We start from the raw sequence: 19,229 nt of genomic DNA, 5'->3' as shown, positions 1-19,229 counted from the left end.
GAGATAAACAGAAGTAAGACTTGGAGTTTCTACAGAACTAGGTTTGGTCTCAATTGGTCTATTTTGGGCTGCAACCTAAGAATAACTCCACATATCAAACATTTAATACAAAGCATGAGAAGCTATCACTAGAGACCAAAAAACTATGAATTTCATAAATAGCAGTGGACTGTCTCTACCTTATGGGGGGTTAAGACAGGTAATCTAACATGTCAAAGCAGAATTCAGAACCTTCCTTATAATCTCCAAAAAGTGATGTTCACAGGCATTCTAACATTAAGAAATAGGAGGCAGTCTGTATTGAGACACACAAATATTTCACGGCATGTCTTTATACTTAATCTGATTTAAAAATGTTTTGCTTTTGAAATCCATTTCTAATTTAAGTATGGAAATCTGAGCAATGCTCGTAATTTCATATTAATTCAGTCAGCTATGTTAGTTACCAAACAATTACTGACAGCTCAGTGTTGGTCACGGTTTGAATCACTGACCTATTTGCTGCAGATTAATCTGCAGTCAAAAGAGACAAATAGTGACATGTAGCTGCCCTCGGGTACACTTGTCAGTGCTGTGATTAGGATGACACATGGATGGCCACGAGTTGTTGCTATGACAGAGCAGACTGCCACTCCAGTTCTGTTAATTCTTTTGTTTTGTTTCATTCTGAAATCTTCCTTTTTAGTATCAGCGTTTTGAATGCTTTCTCTTTTCTCAGCCTGTTATTGATGCCAAAGAAATATTTTCAAATGACAAGCTTTCTCTAAAGCAAAGGAAAAAATGTTTGAGCGCTTCCTAAGCGTAATAAAGTGGAAAAAATGTGAGCTGGCTTTTTTCTTACTTTACCATTAGAGAGAAACATTAAAATTCACAAACCAGCCTGCATCCTTTATCAAAGTTCTATGCTGTATCATCCTCAATTCCTTATTAATTCACTGAGTAAATGTTGAATTTGCTGTGCTGTTTGAAGAACTACAGTCTACATCTCTAATTTGCTTCTCATTGCCATCTTTTGAAATTTTCTAAGTGTTAATGGAGAACAATGTCATTTTCAGCTATGGTGATTCCTACGGTACTATTGTTCAGTAGTTTGGTGAAAGCTATGGTTTTGAAGTTTTGTTTATTTTTGAGACTGATCCCAATTGAAAAGAGAAACTAAGAAAGGAAACTGACCGTTTCAATTTCTAAGGAAATTAGGTTCAAAACTGAGAAGGAAAACCAGAATCTCTGATGAAGGGTCTAGGCCTGAAATGTCAGCTTTTGTGCTCCTGAGATGCTACTTGGCCTGCTGTGTTCATCCAGCTTCACACTTTGTTATCTTTGTCCTCTAGGTAGACTGTTTGTTTGAAACCTTTCAAAGGACGCAGAGCCACCAGAGTACAGATGATGATTCATATGCAGTATTCTTAGGCTGAAGAAGACCGAGGCTAGATCAACAAGTTGAGAATAGGCAAAACTAGCTCCTTCTATTTCTTGAAAATAAATTGCAGGATCTACTGTGCCCAGACATCATAAACAGAATTGAGGAGTTCCAAGAGATATGTGAATTTTTTTAGTGAAGACTGTAACCGTGGAGTTTGGGTGGTTGTGTGTTGGCATTGATTAGGGATCAGGCTAAATCCTAAAACAAGATCAATTGAAATTCTTTGTGGTGAAGACAATAATTTTGAAGGATTTTTGTGACAGTTTGATGACAAATGCTGAATGGGTTGCCAAGCCAATTCTTAAGATCTGTCATAGCTGTATGAATGTGTAACTTGTAACCCACAATTAATCAAAATTTACCTGTTAATTAATTGTTACGTTGATTGTGGATTTTATACATAAGTAGTATCTTACGTTGTATTTAGTTTATGCTTTGTTTGAGCCTTGCACAGTAAAATTCTTTTGATAAAGCTTTGAATCTTGTGGTTTCATTTTCTCAGTAAGTAACTGGGCCTTAGGTTTCTGTTCTTGACTGAGATCGTAACACAATTTACTCATGCTCCGAAAATGGATACAGAGTTATGGAGGGGTGAGGATAGTACGACATGATATGATATGAGTTCTTGTCATCAGGACTGGTATAAAAGAAGAAAATGGGGGGGATACATTATTTTCTTAAAAAAAACTGCCCCCAACATTTATTTATTTATGCTGACTAGAGTTGTTGATTTTAGCTTCCATTTAGAGATGGTTATCTCTTGTTTTAAAAAATAATTGGCTGTTCATTGCCAGCACAAGAATAGTCTGTTTTTTCAAGACATGTGCTTTCACTTGTCTGCCATCTTTTCATAAATTCACAAATTAATTCTGATACACTTTTAGCGTTCTTTTATTCTAGCATGGAGTGTGGACATCACTGGCAATGCTGGAATTGGTTGTTCATTCCCAATTGTCCTTAAATTGATTGCTGTCTTAGCCAGAGGGCAGTTGAGAGGCAGTCATTTGCTGTGGGTCTGGAGTACATGTACACCACTTTAGGTAAGGACAGCAGATTTCCTACTCTAAAGAACATTAGTGAACAAGATGGACTATTAGATCACCATTAGACTACCTTCTGCATTTGATTGAATTCAAATTACATCAACAACCACAGTAAGATTTGAACCCCTGTCCTACCAAACCATTAGCCTGGGATTCTGAAGTACCAGTTGCCATTAAACCACTGCCGCCACTTTCTGTGCAGCTACTTTTAGACATCCCATTGCATTTACAGCAAGGGGTTTAATTTTAGCTGATGAAGCTTTTCTGTGTAATTTGAGTTCCTTCATGCCGAAGAGAGTATTGAAATCAGAAAAATGCAACGTTTCAGCAATGAATGTCACTTTACATCCGATTTTGCAGAAAATGTTCCAAACTAGCACTGAAGAGAGAATGTATTTTTACATTTTAATTTATTTTAGATCCAGTTAGCTGTATTTATCTTGTAGTCATGGTTGTTTTATAAGAAAAGATAATAACCAGCTCAAATGACTCAATGTCCCAGAGAGATTAATGCCTAGTTCATGTTTTTGATGGTACTGTTTGAGGGATAAATGACTTCTGACTTGAAACCATGAAACTATGTGTGCCCACTGAGACAAAGCTGATATTTCATCAGAAGTAGATTAAAAGGATCTAAAGTTTCTATTCTATTTATTAAAGTTTTAATTCTTCATCTAACTGCATTTTGCAGATTATTTTATGCTACTTGCAATGACACACACATTAGGATTTTTCTATATATACAGAAACTTTGGTAGAAATGCTTAGAAGGATATAGGTCAAACACAGGCAAATGGGACAAGATTGGTTTGAGAAATCTGCTTGGTGTGGATGATTTTGACGAAAGGGTCTGCTTCTATCATATATGACAACATGACTCTCATTGTCAGGCCAAGAGATTGATTTATCTAAAGGCATTCAGACTAAAAATGAAAAGTAGTCAAGTGTTTTATTGGAATTATTTGGTGGATGTAGCAGTGACTTTGGAGATGAGTTGGCATTTAATTGGGCAAAGGGCATTGGGTGCCAACTTTGCTGTCCTCCATCTGCCCTGGACAAGTTGGAGGCATGCAGACTTCTGGACAGCCTTCTCCCACCACCATCTTTCCCCACCAAATGTGACAGCATATTGGGCAATTAATGTCACAATTGATACTTAGCTGTGGCCACCAGTGGACTGATTATGTGGGGACCCCAAGAAAAACCTCATCAGGTTTGCAATCATACTGCAAGAACAACATCTGGGGCTTGGGGATCTGGGGGCAGCATAGATGTTGGGGGTCCCTCATTTCAGATCCTCATTGTCTGATTCAGGAATCCATCATTGAGAAGGGGGAAGTGCTACAAGCCACTACCCTGCATTTTCTGTCGACATTGCTTCCCAAAATCCTGTTTATATAGAATTTGGAGTCAAACATCACTGCCAACATGCTATGATCTAAATGATCCAATATGTTAATTCACAGAACAAAGATTGGGTTATTGGTGAGGCAAAAATCCTGAAGTTTATTAACAGCACTATCTACATTGCTGTAGTATCACAGACTTGTACGTGCTCTGGGTTCTGTGCTTACTAAGATGACTGTACATTGAACACATATAACTGGCTGACTGAACACATTATATTGATTTTATTACAGAACGTGTGACAGAAGTTTGAGTATCTTTATACTGGAATGTCACATGTTGTGATGCTGTGTAACTATCTTACAGGTACACAGGCTGTCTGGTCTGGAACTTCTGAAGTAATACAACACACCTGCCTTTTCCCCTTTAAAGAATAATAATTCTTTTTAGATAATAGCATACAGCTATCTAATCCCATGCGTACAGACAACACCTTGGCAGACATCCAATGTGTCAAAATCTAATCCCTACACAGATAATGGGAACTGCAGATGCTGGAGAATCCAAGATAATAAAGTGTGGAGCTGGATGAACACAGCAGGGCAAGCAGCATCTCAGGAGCACAAAAGCTGACATTTCGGGCCTAGGCCTTTCATCAGAGAAGATTGTTCATCCAGCTTCACACTTTGTTATCTTTAATCCCTACACAGTTATCTTGACTTTGCTATGTAGCTTCAATCTGCAATTTGCTATCTATCATTGTAGATGCATGTGGTTCAGTTGTTGTGAATGTATGCTGATTGTCTTGCAATACACTTCCACAGATGCAAGTCATCCTGTGTGTGTTAAGAGATTGATAACTTGCAGTTTGGAAATATCACCATTTTGTCAAGGATCTCGACCACAGTGCATCACAATAACATATGGCCTAGGCTGAACACAACAACGTCGTAAACTTGCCGCAAACTCATGAGTTCATCTCAAAACTTAGAACCCTTATGCATTTTCCTAATTCAAGTTATGACATGAAAACTGTCAGACTTGAAAAGGAGCCCATAGTATTAGCAAAGCTAACTAAAAATCTTGGCAGAATACTTTATGTTTTACTATAATGCAGTACAAACAGTGAGAAGAAGAAAGAATACGTTGAACACCTAATTTCCTACATTTTTTGGAAGGCTGTTTTTTGGGAGTTTGAGGATGATTATCAGACAGTTTGTTGATGAACACTGATCAACCAAATACAGCGGTTTCTCTGAAGGGTCTCGGCCTGAAACGTCAGCTTTTGTGCTCCTGAGATGCTGCTTGGCCTGCTGTGTTCATCCAGCCTCACATTTTATTATCTTGGATTCTCCAGCATCTGCAGTTCCCATTATCACAAATACAGCGGTTTTTCCAGTTTTGTCTGTTGTCAGTGCCTGAAATGGTAGAAAGTTGACACATTGGGGAAAATGTTTCATTTAACCTGCTCTGTTTGAGTCCAAGTTATACAGAATGCTATTTTTGTGACATTCTGAGAGAGCACTGCATTAGTAAAGATGCCTTTCAGACCTTGTTAATTCAAGACCTTGCCTTTCCAGCTAGGTGAACATTCAGATCTACATTATGGTACTGATCAGCTGGGAACAGTAATTCTGCTTAGTAAACTGGACAACTTTTATACCTCATGCTCGTTTTCTACTATTTACTGTTTGAAATATCAGGATGCACCTGAAATGGCTGCAGTTTCCCAGAAAATGAAACGTATGACTATGTTTCAAAAGTAATACATCGTTCAAGTGCGCTTTTGAGGTAGCCTCTGTTTGTGAAAGGTTGTCTAAATAAAAATTTTATCTTGCTTTTAGAGAAGAGATTGCTCTCTGACATGCATTGCTTTTCCAACAATTCAAGAGTACAACTGTATCGTTGTCTGACCAATATTGAATCTTGTATATTACCTAGAATTTGCTTGTAATGACTTCAGCCCAAAGATTGTAACTGGCATGTGGCTCAGGGTGTTGTCCATCCCCCTTGCTATCAAGGGAATTATGATATAAGAATGTGGAAGCACCTATTTCAGAATGTTCCATATTTGACTGCCTGCTGATCAGTGCCCAGATGAGTAACAAATGGTACCTGCTTATTGCAATTGCTCTGTCCGCGATGTACATGTTCAAAATGGCAGTGAGGTGGTACAGAGTACCGAGGCTAGAGGAAGGCACAAATCTTGATTTCTTTATGGAGTTTTCTTTAAATAATATAGAAAACCTCTTTATATAGATAGTATAAATATTTTATGCGGAAAGTTATTTTCCTCTACCTCTATTCTGTTTTTAAATTGAAACTTTTTTACATTTATTGAGATAGAAAGCTGTTCAATCATTACGTCTACTTTTGGATTGGAGGAATGTGTGCACAATATTATCAGGCTATTTTGTTCCAAAACTCCACTTCAGTAAGTAAAATAGTTGTGCATTTAATAGTTTATTACAGATTCATGACTTCCTTAACCTTTTAAACAGCACAAGCTGCTTGTAATGTTTAACTATTGGAAATGCCTTGAAGTATACAAGGGCTGTAGGGACTGGCAATGAATGTTGGCCAGGGCAGCAACGCCCACATCCCACAAGAGAATTTTAAAAACTGCTGCAAGCCTACGAAGGGAAATTCATGGTTATCTCACAGTAGACGAAACTGGCAAAGCTTCAAAATTATTTACCATCAGTGGCTGCATGCGGTCAGCAGGATTCACCTAATATTCAGCATGCACTTGCTGTAATTTTGTTAGGTTTAATACATTTGAAAATGATGAAGTTAAGATTAATTTGACGGTGTATAGTTTACTTCCACTGAAATCTCAACAACTCTTCAATCTGGTTAGAGGTAGTGATTTTGTTTTATGTTGTAATGTTCTATTTTCAGGTTGAATTTACTTTGCAGGGCTGGGTTTGGCATTGCATAGAGAAGGGTTTGGCAGTTTAGCTACTGAAAACTAAATCCAATCCCAGTTGAAGCATGAAAATGTTATCCTTATTAGCAACTAGTCAGCACACACGGTACTGGAATGACTATTGAAATAGGAGGTGTTGCCCTTTGTTGAGGAATCCAAATTCATTAAACCACCCTTTTGAGGAGAATTTAAGCACAACCTTGACAAATTGTGTCTTTTTTTTTAATTATGTAAGAGTTGATAGTTAAACTCTCTATGTAGCTTTTCCATTTGCTTCCTTCGTAAGATATCCTCAACATTGTTACTTAAAGCACTTGTGCATATTCACAAATGCCTTCACTTACTTTTGGTACTCTTGCTGTACCGTACCTTGGAGAATCGTTATTGCTTTTTGAGCATGGGAAGAAGCATGTTTGAAGATCAGTTGCTGTTATACATGTCCAGCAGAAAACCTGCCAGATCAGATGGCTAATTTTGTTCTGAATTAATGGAGTTCAATAACAAAATCTGAAATTGCCGGAGAAACTCAAGCCTTATAGCATCTGTGGAAAGAAAGCAGGGTTAACATTCCGAGTCCAATGATCCTGCCATTTTGTTGGAGTGATAGGGTTAAATGAAGGATTCAGAACAGAAGTTCAGTGGTGTATTTCAGATGGGTCTGCTGAGAACAAAGTATGCAGTTTGTAAAAAGTGTAGCTGTAAAACATAATTATATAGCTAACCATTTCTGCCAGCTGTTCTGGATAAAGCAGAACGTATTGATATTTAAAACCACACAACCCCCTTCTGTTTCTGTTGGGACGTATGCCTTGCAATATGTGACATTACACCTCCAATAGGAAACTGGGATTTCAAATCTACTTTTCAGTATAGATTTGTCGGATCATGTTAGGTAAGCAAAGGTGTCCTTATGTGCTTAAATTACAATTTAGAGAAGTTTGCAACATTATGGTGAAAAACAAATATGAAGCTTTCTGGAATTTGTCTTCCTGGCAATGCATCAAATTCCGTGAGCTGCTGATGAGCTTCAGAAAGCAAGTGGTCAGAATAAATGCTGCTCGACTTTTTAAGAAAAAACTATTTGTTTCTATTTTTGTAAAGATTGCTGGCTTAATAGTTTTTGACAACAATTAGACTGTTGCATTATATTTGCTCGTCCCCATGGAAACATTTCTTTTGTTAGCCTGTGCAAGCCTGAATCAGTCACAGTTCGGAAAGTTCGATGAGTGAGTAGTTTGGCAACAACAACGTGGGACATTAACCTTAGTTTTCACCTTCCCCGGGACTGGTTCAGAGCTATTCAATTGTTAAGAGAGAAAGTGAGGAGAGGAAAATCAGAGGGCAAATTTAGGTCAGCAGGTATTCTGCTTAATGTAAAAAAAACTGTCAGCAAAGGCAAAGAGATGAGTCACTTTCTCTATCTGCCACATGGTGAAAAAGTAGAGAGAAATTGTGTGCATTTGTTTAAGTGGATGGAGACGGTTGTGGGGCAGAAGGATGATACTCACCTCAACTACACCTCTCCCCATGACCATTTGCATCTCCCAACTCTAACATGACCCTCCCCTGCCATCACTGGAAGCCCTCCCCCAACAAACCTGCTGTTGCCAACTTACTTATCTGGCCACCCTGCGCCCAATCCACCTGGTAGCATATCCCTTCCTATTTGTTATTATGCCCTTGGAGTCCTACCCACTAACCAGATGGCACCCTACTGACCTGGCACCCTGCCCCCCCCAACCTGGCATCCTACCAGCTGGACCATATTTGGCTAGTAACCTAACAACCTACCACCCTACTCCCCCACCCACCTGGCACACTCCATTCTAAGTACCCTAACATCACACACAACCTATGTACTTGTGATTTGACAACTGTTGTCGATTTCAAAGGACAACAGCTGAATACTGTGAAAGATGGATGTATTTGTCTTCCCCTGACAGTTCTGCAGTACAAAAGAACTGTCAGGATGTAAGTATGGCTCCAGATTTCTGATGGAGATCTAAGTGGAATCACTTCTCACAAATGCAGAGCTCCTTTTTGTAAAAAAAGCGGAGTGGCAAAAGCTGAGTGATATTGAGATTGAGGTGTGAAAATCCAGCTCACTATATTCGATTTGATCGTTACACTTCACTGAGTACTCATCCTGTGTTCCAACCGTAAAAGAAACATAGTTAATTTCATAATCTGCATCTACTTTTACCAACTTCTTTCTCAAAAAAAAGAGGTTTGTTAGTAGAGCTAGAATTTTTATGGTGTTGCGTGAAGCTTCTTCAGTTCCATAAATCTAACGTAAGGATTTCTTCCTGCATTAGCAATTTTTAACTTCTGCAGTTGCAGTCCAAGCTAAGTACCCTTTTATCATGGCTACTGTTGCAAAATACATATTTTCACTTAATCATTCTTCGCTTTTTTATTTATTCAGCCTAGGTTTGTAACATTTATGGGTGTTTTTATTTCTTTACACACAGAAGGAGGCAGTCTGTTGTGACTAGTCTCTAAAAATGGCTACTCAGCTGTTCCCACTGTCTAGCCTTTCCCCTGTAACCCTGCAGATTTGTCAGTCCAGGTGTCGGCCCAATTCCCTTTTGAGAAAGTATCAGAGATAATGGGAACTGCAGATGCTGGAGATTCCAAGATAATAAAATGTGAGGCTGGATGAACACAGCAGGCCAAGCAGCATCTCAGGAGCACAAAAGCTGACGTTTCGGGCCTAGACCCTTCATCAGAGAGGGGGATGGGGGGAGGGAACTGGAATAAATAGGGAGAGAGGGCGAGGCGGACCGAAGATGGAGAGTAAAGAAGATAGGTGGAGAAGGTGTGGGTGGGGAGGTAGGGAGGGGATAGGTCAGTCCAGGGAAGACGGACAGGTCAAGGAGGTGGGATGAGGTTAGTAGGTAGATGGGGGTGCGGCTTGGGGTGGGAGGAAGGGATGGGTGAGAGGAAGAACCGGTTAGGGAGGCAGAGACAGGTTGGACTGGTTTTGGGATGCAGTGGGTGGGGGGGAAGAGCTGGGCTGGTTGTGTAGTGCAGTGGGGGGAGGGGATGAACTGGGCTGGTTTAGGGATGCAGTGGGGTTCACTGCACATCTGCCAATGTGGTATACTGCATCCACTGTACCCGGTGCGGCTTTCTCTACATTGGGGAAACCAAGCGGAGGCTTGGGGACCGCTTTGCAGAACACCTCCGCTCAGTTCGCAACAAACAACTGCACCTCCCAGTCGCAAACCATTTCCACTCCCCCTCCCATTCTCTTGATGACATGTCCATCATGGGCCTCCTGCACTGCCACAATGATGCCACCCGAAGGTTGCAAGAACAGCAACTCATATTCCGCCTGGGAACCCTGCAGCCATATGGTATCAATGTGGACTTCACCAGTTTCAAAATCTCCCCTTCCCCCACTGCATCCCTAAACCAGCCCAGTTCATCCCCTCCCCCCACTGCACTACACAACCAGCCCAGCTCTTCCCCCCCACCCACTGCATCCCAAAACCAGTCCAACCTGTCTCTGCCTCCCTAACCTGTTCTTCCTCTCACCCATCCCTTCCTCCCACCCCAAGCCGCACCCCCATCTACCTACTAACCTCATCCCACCTCCTTGACCTGTCCGTCTTCCCTGGACTGACCTATCCCCTCCCTACCTCCCCACCCACACCTTCTCCACCTATCTTCTTTACTCTCCATCTTCGGTCCGCCTCCCCCTCTCTCCCTATTTATTCCAGTTCCCTCCCCCCATCCCCCTCTCTGATGAAGGGTCTAGCCCCGAAACGTCAGCTTTTGTGCTCCTGAGATGCTGCTTGGCCTGCTGTGTTCATCCAGCCTCACATTTTATTCCCTTTTGAGAAACATGATTGAATCTACCTTCACCACACTCTCTCAGGTAATGCATCCCAAATCCTAACCACTCCATGTGTGACTTCCCTTCATTGTCCTTTTTCAGTTTAACTCAATGTCCTCTGGATTTTGACACTTCCACCAATACAGTTTCTCTGTATTGAAACAAGTCAGCCACCTCACAATGAGTTTTGCATGTCCTTGTCTTTCTTCTCTCAACCTTCTCACCCACAGACATTAAAACCTAAGCTTTTCCACATAACTGAAACCACTCATCGGTAAGAAGCATTCTTTACTGCACCCAAAAGAACTAAACTTGAAGAAGTCTAATTATGTTCACCCATAAATCCTAACTCCAGAACTCAGTGTGCTGGTCGCAGTGATCCATTCATCTTTCCCATTATTTACTCATTAAGCAGTTCAATTCAAGAAATGGACAGGAAACAGGTCTGCCTTCTTAGCTGCAGCTCAGAGAACTATAGGAAATTATCTATTGTTGGGTGGTCTCTAAAACATCACTTCATATTGAAACAAGCTGTTGCTTTAAAACCATCATCTGTGACTTTGATGTGGCTTAGAAAAGGTACCATATAAGCCTATATGAGAAAAATTGTTTAGTTGAGCTGGGGATACCAGTATATGGCAGCAGTATTACAGAATGCTCTACTGCTGTCTTATTGACTTTTTTGGGACCTCGGTTTTCAGCCATGCGCAAGGCTAATGGTATTATCTGTTATCTAGAGTCTTGCATTTCCAGAGGACGCAAGTTCAAATCCCATTGTGGCTACTTTAAAAAATTAGATTCAGGTAATTTTTTTTTAAAGTCAGGAAATAATAAAAGACTAGAATCACAAAAAAGAAAATTTTGGTTCAAACCCACTCTGGCCTAGATGTGATCCCGCTCCACAGCACTGACATTTGTCACTAGTCTGTATTCTGAAGTGATTGAGCAATCCTGTCATTTCGGAGCTACAAATGATGATCGTGAATTACATGTATGGATTTATAAAAACTCTGGTAACAGCGCCTCAAATGAAAGTGTAGGACTGATCTGTTTCATAATGTAATAGTTCTGAAGGATATAATGATAAGTTGCATTAGTTCCACCTAATCTGATGGTGGTCCTTTGGCTTTGAATGTTGAATCGAGGAGTTTAGATTGAGGTCCTGTTTGACAGAGAGATGTCATCTCAGGATGATGGTAGTTGTAATTAAGCTTAACTAGTTAATGTTAACTATATTTATCGCTCTCATGTCATTAAACTGTGCCTTGTTATGAAAGACAAGTGCCTCTTGTTAAGTTTTTCTGATGGTCTATCCTCTACCACTGATAATTAAATGAGCCTTTAGACTCAACGTATTCATTAAGCTTCCGTTCTCTTTTTTATATGTTTCCATTAATCATCAGTTTATATTTTTGATACAGTGCCTCATTAGGGGTTGTTTAGCCCAAGTTTGTTAACTTACAATTACAAGGAGGAAAAAGAAGGGTGAAATTTAACAATCTGTCATCGTGGGATTTAAACTCACGTTAGCAGAACTTTAGCCTGGGGCTCTGGATACTAGTGCCGCGACATTATCACCATACCACCAATCATTCAGAAATCATAGGAACAGCTGAAACAGATAGCATTTTACATTTGCAATCAACTTTTTAAACACACATCCAAGACAGGACTTGAACTTGAAAAGAAGGATATGAGGGTTTTTGTGATGCAGTAATAGTGTCCCTACCTCTGAGCCAAGAGCCCCATGTTCAAGTCCCACCTGCTCCAGAGATGTCATAACATCTCTAAATAGACTTGATTTAGAAAGTAGCTAGATAGAAGCATTGATGCTATCAACCTACCGAAAACCACAAGTGACTGCCAAAGTCCAATGTGACATGATCAACCTGAGCACCAGTTACACACTGTCTATAAAACATTAAACAACTTACCCTGTTTCTGACTTTAGGAAGCATTTGACTAATCTATGGCATGGGTAAAAAAAAAAGCAAGAGGTTGTATTTGATGGACAAAACTGCAAAAAAAATTATGACAATCTAAGGAGCTGAGGGCAAGCAATCAGAAATAGAACTGTCGTAGCAGATTTCCACTTCCTTCTTCCATCATCATTCACGTAGACCATCATTGTTCTCATAGTCTGCCGTCACATTCCTGCTCATCAAGATATGAAGAGAAACTTGCTGCACCTCAGGAACTGAAGGACCAAGATGATATTTTTCTCTTCTCCAAATGTTTCACCTGACAGACTGACTATAAAAGCCATAGGTCAGATACAATACATACTCGATTGCCTGCTGTATCTGATGCTTCAGGCAGCGGGACATTCTCTCCATGGAGGTAGGCATCAGCACAAATGCCTGAGATATCATAGCATTGAGATGGACTCTTCTAATCTCTGCAAGCTGCACAGCACCTCTGCCAGTGTCTGACAGAAGCATGCCCATTTTCTGTTGCTGTGCCAGAATTATTTTTAATGATCACCCCTGACCCTCAGTAACTATCCCTGCTCACCAGATTTTAAAATCTCCTGCATGTGCTAATGAGAGCTCTTTACAACTGCCTCTAATATTGGGGGTCGGTTGACTTAGCTGGATGGCTGGTTTGCAATGCAGAATAATACCGATACTGTGGGTTCAATTCCTGCACCAGCTGAGGTTAGCATGATGGAATCTCTTCAGCCTCTCTCCTCCCCTCAGGCGGAGTGACCCTCAGGTTAAACCACCAGCAGTCATCTCTCTCTTATGAGAGTGTGGTCTGGTCAAACTAAGGCAAATTTACCTTTATCTTACTCCTCCCCAGTACTGCTCATACTCACACCAGTTCTCTCGCTCTCCCTCTCGCTCTCCCGCTCCCGCTCCTGCTCCCGCTCCCGCTCCCGCTCCCGCTCCCGCTCCCGCTCCCGCTCCCGCTCCCGCTCCCGCTCTCGCTCTCGCTCTCGCTCTCCCTCTCCCTCTCGCTCTCGCTCTCCCTCTCGCTCTCGCTCTCGCTCTCGCTCTCGCTCTCGCTCTCGCTCTCGCTCTCGCGCTCCCTCTCGCTCTCCCGCTCCCTCTCGCTCTCCCGCTCCCTCTCGCTCTCGCGCTCCCTCTCGCTCTCGCGCTCCCTCTCGCTCTCGCTCTCGCTCTCGCTCTCGCGCTCCCTCTCGCTCTCGCTCTCGCGCTCCCTCTCGCTCTCGCTCTCGCGCTCCCTCTCGCTCTCGCTCTCGCGCTCCCTCTCGCGCTCCCTCTCGCTCTCGCTCTCGCGCTCCCTCTCGCTCTCGCGCTCCCTCTCCCTCTCGCTCTCGCGCGCTCTCTCTCTCTCTCTAATAAGAGCTTAACCGTATGGTCTGGTAAGACTTTAGCAACTTTACCTTTGCCTTACTCATCTCTATCACTTGCCATGTGACCCCACCTTGTGACAACCCCTTCATGTCCATTTACTCTCCTCTGAGTATATGACCCCCTGTGTAAACTTTCTGCCCCACTTCAGCTCATCTGTTGGACTTTGTAGACCTGTGGGAGTTGAACAAGGTGAATCAGAACTGACAGAGTGAAAAAGTAAAACAACAGGTTGAGACATTAGTGACATCATTATGTGCCAAATGTGTTTTCTAAACCTGTTTCTAGGAATCTGAGATATTTCTTTTCTCCATCTCTGAGGACAAACATTCCACCACCCTGTCATTCTCCTCATCCAACTCCTCTGGCTGGCTGTTACTCACGGTCACCTCAAATTTCAGTCCCTCCCTGGAGTTACGCATTCTCTCCGCCAAATAAGAAAGGGAGTTATAAGCGCAAGGAACAGGTTATATGTAGTTGTTGGAATAACAATGTGAGCGTGAGGCTGTGAGACTTGAGTAAAAGATGATGCAAAGATGTGAGGGTCACCGTCTGTGTTGAAACTTCAGATGCAGGTGCAAGAAGCTACTTTGAGAGAGAGGAATGAATAAGCTGTGAGGTAGGTGTTCTGAGAATTGCCATACAGGCAAATATTGGTGAAGCCAGAGTGTTGGAAGTCGTCAGCTGAAAAGTGAGTGTGTCACTTAGCTTTCCTCTCCTTGTGAGGCAATTGAACTTCATGGCAATATACCTAGTTCCAAGGCTCCACACTGCCACTACTCACTTTCTGGCCCATTTCTGAACTTGCCTGCCTGGCTTGAGACACTGGCCTCTATCTCTCTTTCCCTACCAAATCCACCCAACTACCAGCAGCAGCAATTCACTGCAGGATCAGCTTGCTGTCTGAGAAGACGTAGAAAATGGGACAATTAGAACTGTTTTGTCACACATTTCACTACTTCTCTTTGTGTACTTGATGAAAGCTCAAGAATCAATGCAGAGCTCAGCCATTCTGAACACTGCCAGGGCTTCATTTAACTAGAAATTCTTTCACTGATAGATGCCATCATCACCATGCCCACATCGTGCTCGGGTAATGTGGAAAAGTGATGTGTTACAGTGGCTGCGTTAAAAATCACGGCAAAGTCTGCTGCTACAGTCATGATGTTCCCAACCCACTGTTGCCCTCAATCTCACTCTGCCATTGTGAGTGCATTGCTCCCACTAAGAATTTCATCCATGTAAATAAGTAATTAGTATGTGTGCATCCACACACATTTTCTGCCACAAGCTTACAGTTCTGTATAAGGTTCATCAAAGCAAAGACCACCGCACAGCCATAGGATTATTTTTCTCCCTTTTTTTGGCAGCCCCCTCAAGTTGGCAGATGATTTTCTTCCACCCCAGTGCAGTGGGTTCTGAGATGAGTGACAGTCCAAAGCAGGACCTATGCACCCCCCTGCAGATGGGGCAGGTGGTGTTTGAGGAGGTGGGTGGGATGCCCATGTTTTTGCACAATATTTCTGCTGTTCGCATTTGACCTCCATCTGGGCCCGTCAGAGATGATTAGCACCTTCCCAGGTGCTGCTTCTCCAGTTCAGGTGGTTGTGCACTTGCCCTCATGAGTTGGTGGGAATGTTTTATCTGTCCGCAGAGATTTCAAGGACTTCTTCAATACAATCTCCCTGCTATAGGAAAGGTGCTGTTAAACGTGAAAGGGCCCATAAAAGATTTACAAGGATGTGCTGGAGTTTGGAGGGTTTGAGCTGTAGGGAGAAGCTGAATAGGCTGGGGCTGTTTTCCCCGGAGTGTCAGAGGCTGAGGGGAGACCTTATAGGTGCTTATAAAATCATAAGGGGCATGGATAAAGTGAATAGCCAAGCTCTTCTCCCCAAGGTAGGGGAGTCCAAAACTGGAGGGCATAGGTTTAAGGTGAGAGGGGAAGGATTTAAAAGGGATCTAATTGGGAACTACGCACCTTTCTCAAGCACAGGGTGGTGTGTGTATGGAATGAGCTGCCAGAGGAAGTAGTGGAGGCTGGTCCAAAGTTTAAAAGGTGTCTTGATGGGTACGTGAATAGGAAGAGCTTAGAGGTATATGGACCATATGCTGGCAAATAATTTATTTAGGATACCAGGTTGGCATGGAGGGATTGGACCAAAGGCTCTGTTTCCATTCTGGACAACTCTGTTCCCTCTCCCCTCCTGGTAACTGCTTACCATGATAATACTCAGAATACAGAGCCTTTTTTGGATGTCTCGTATAGGTACGTAACCAGTGCCTCCATTCTGCAATGTTGATCTGCAAGATGACACTGATATCAGAGCCCCTGTCCTGCTGTTTTGCTGGTGGCAGTTTACTCCTATATTACGGCCTTAGGCATAGTTAGATGGGGGAAGGGTTAAAAACCTGGAGTTTCTGTTACATGGGATGTGTATGGGAATGAAACATTCACCACAGAGAATGAAAAACCACTGAAAATTCCAAAATGGTAATCAATTATGGTGCACAGTTTGTGCTGTCAATTGAACAGAATTCTTTATAAGGAAGTATAAGTTTCTAGTTAACTTCTCCTTCCGTACCTTGTGCATTTTCTGTGGGTTTCGTTGTGCTCTGCAATCTACGCATGTACAAGTCATCATATTTATTGTTTTTGTGGTTAATTGGGCTGGAAGAAATATCTGCTACGCTGTTCAGTACTATAACTCATTCAAATTACTATTGACTGTACATGTACACAATGCTCTGAAATTACAAACAAAATCCCATTGCTGAAAAATCTAAATAGAAGCTAATAAACTAAATTTTAACACAGAATAATTCACCAGCTCACTCTGCTGTCAATGCTATATGTTTTAATTTTTTAAAATTTAAATGTAGATTATGTAATTCTTGCCCTAACTTTAAAAGCTCCCCTCAAGGTTGGAAATTTGGTGCACTACAAGTGTGAGGTTTGTAATTTTGCCATATTTTGGGTCTGTCCTTTTTCATTTAAGTTAAAATGGAGGAATGAAGGAACACGCGTGACAAATTTGGAATTCTGCCTGACGACAAGCTTGAGCGTCGTATAGGGAGCCAGGTTATTTAACTGGGAAGGAGGTGCAAAATGTTTACTCACATAAACAATTACATGTGCTGCTATGCTGTCAGTAGACGGACTATAAAAGCTGGATTTTTAAGGAGTTGCAGGGGAGCCTGAGAGCTTGGACTCTTGTGAAAGAATTATGTGAGTGAATCTGTTTATACAGACGCGGAGAAATGTTGACTTTGCTTGATTCTTATCTCTTTCATGTTTCAAGTTTGTTATGATCGCTTATCAATGTCGCAGTGTTTATTTGCACAAGGTTAAGAGGTATCAAGTGCATAAAGCTTCTATTCCTGATGCTTAAATTGTCTACTTGATACTAAACACTTGCCTGGATGAGTGCAGTCCCAGCAATACTCAAGAAGCTTGACACTATCCAGGCCAAAGCAGCCCGCTTGATTGGCACTACATCTACAAGCAGTCACTCCCTCCACCACCGGCACTCTGTAGCAACAGTGTGTACTATCTACAAGATGTACTGTAGAAATTCACCAAAGATCCTCAGACAGCACCGTCCAAACCCACGACCATGTCTATCTAGAAGGACAGGGGCAACAGACACATGGGAATGCCACCACCTTCAGGTTTCCCTCCAAGGCTGTCACCATCCTGACTTGGAAATATATGGCTGTTCTTTCACTGTTGCTGGGTCAAAATCCTGGAATTCCCTCCCTTATGGCTTTGTGGGTCAACCCACAGCAGGTGAACTACAGTGGCTCAAGAAGGCAGCTTGCCACCACCTTCCCAAGGGGATCTAGAGGAAGTGGCAATTAATGCTGGCCAGCCAGCAACACCTATATCCCACATAAAAATGCTAAGTTCTTTCACACATCCCCTTGTTACTGTAGGGATCATTGATTCTGTATGTAGTGTTTACTGGGTGAATGACTATGCCAGGACCCAGACTTGGCATGAAGACCCTAACAGAGCATTGTGGGTGGGTGAGAGGCGCTGAGGTAACATGGTTATCAGACAGATGTTTGTGATGGGTAAGTGATGTGAACTAGATGGCCTTAATAATAACAATTCTGAATAAAATTCCCGAGAAGCAAAGTAGGCTTTTTAGCCATTCCTTCCGAGCACTGGGCAACCTAAAATTCACTTAGAGGGGCAAGGACCAGACTCTAACTTGTTCCTACCTCCCTGGAACAAAAATACCACATAAAGGAATACTTTATACCACATGGGTCTGCCAAAACTGTAACCTTCCTATCTCTAGCTACTCACCTGGACAGCAAAAATCTGACACTTAGTCTCCAAGCACCAGAGAGGAATTGGGCATGTCGGGTTGTACATTAAGCTCTTTTATAAATTCTCCAAGATATAGTTGCGTTGGAGTTCGAGAAGCTAGCATTTTGAATTAGAATTTATATTTCCACCTTGATACAAGGCTCATACAATTCATATTGCCCAGGAGATGGACGTTGATTGGGGAAGAGTCCACAAGAAGCTCTTATAAGGTTAAGTTCAGTGTTTTCTTTCCCTAAAAATATTGCAAAAACTCATGGGCAAAGTCAGCCTCCAAGACTCTGAGAGATTGAAATAGAACAAAGAGATGCTTGTGTCATACATTAGACAGAATGCAGATGTGCTGCGGTGGAGAGATCAGGTTTGTGAGTGTTATCACAAGATTGGGAGATTCACCCAGATTTGACTTGATGGAAACATTTCTAATCTATCCTTTACCGTAAAAGTCTGTTTAGGATTAAAAGTTACCCAGCACGGGGACAAGAAAGCAAAAGCAGCAACAATCAAATGCTAAGAATTACCTTGATTGATTTTGACTTTTTTAAAGTTTTTTTTCAGGATAATGAAGTGCCCATTTAAGGGACAGAGTGAAATATAACTAACAGCTCGGTGAGCCAACCAACCTCAACACCCACAACCTCAGCTACAGAGCCACTCCAAAACCTTAGTATTTTCAATCATTTAAAAAGTTAATGGGAAATATTTCAATAGTTTAGATTATAAACAACCGACTGAAATAGTGTGCAGTCAATATTGCTTTTTGTTCAGTGCAGTAAAAGCCTCAAATTTATTTTCTGGTCAATCACTGCAAGTTTAACTTTCTTTTACAAAGGTTATTGGTCTCTAATTTAATCATATCATGTATTACATTTTTCATGTGATGTTACTTCTAGCTGTTGGTGAATCGTATGTTTTAGTTTTAAAGGTGGATGGTAGAAAAGTTAAACCATTCATCCTTCTTTTTCTCTCAAATGTGTACAAATAAAATCTAAATTT

General features: G+C 41.7%; 1 protein-coding gene across 3 annotated transcripts in view; it reads left to right on the top strand.

Annotated features, from left to right (window-relative positions):
* The window catches only part of arhgef10 (Rho guanine nucleotide exchange factor (GEF) 10), a 271,880-nt gene that overhangs the window by 204,861 nt on the left and 47,790 nt on the right, over positions 1 to 19,229 (top strand). The window lies entirely within an intron of this gene.

Source organism: Stegostoma tigrinum, chromosome 4 (assembly GCF_030684315.1).
Source record: "Stegostoma tigrinum isolate sSteTig4 chromosome 4, sSteTig4.hap1, whole genome shotgun sequence".
Taxonomy (NCBI): domain Eukaryota; kingdom Metazoa; phylum Chordata; class Chondrichthyes; order Orectolobiformes; family Stegostomatidae; genus Stegostoma; species Stegostoma tigrinum.
Note: the sequence above shows the minus strand (reverse complement) of the source record. Positions and strands in the feature narration are given on the sequence as shown.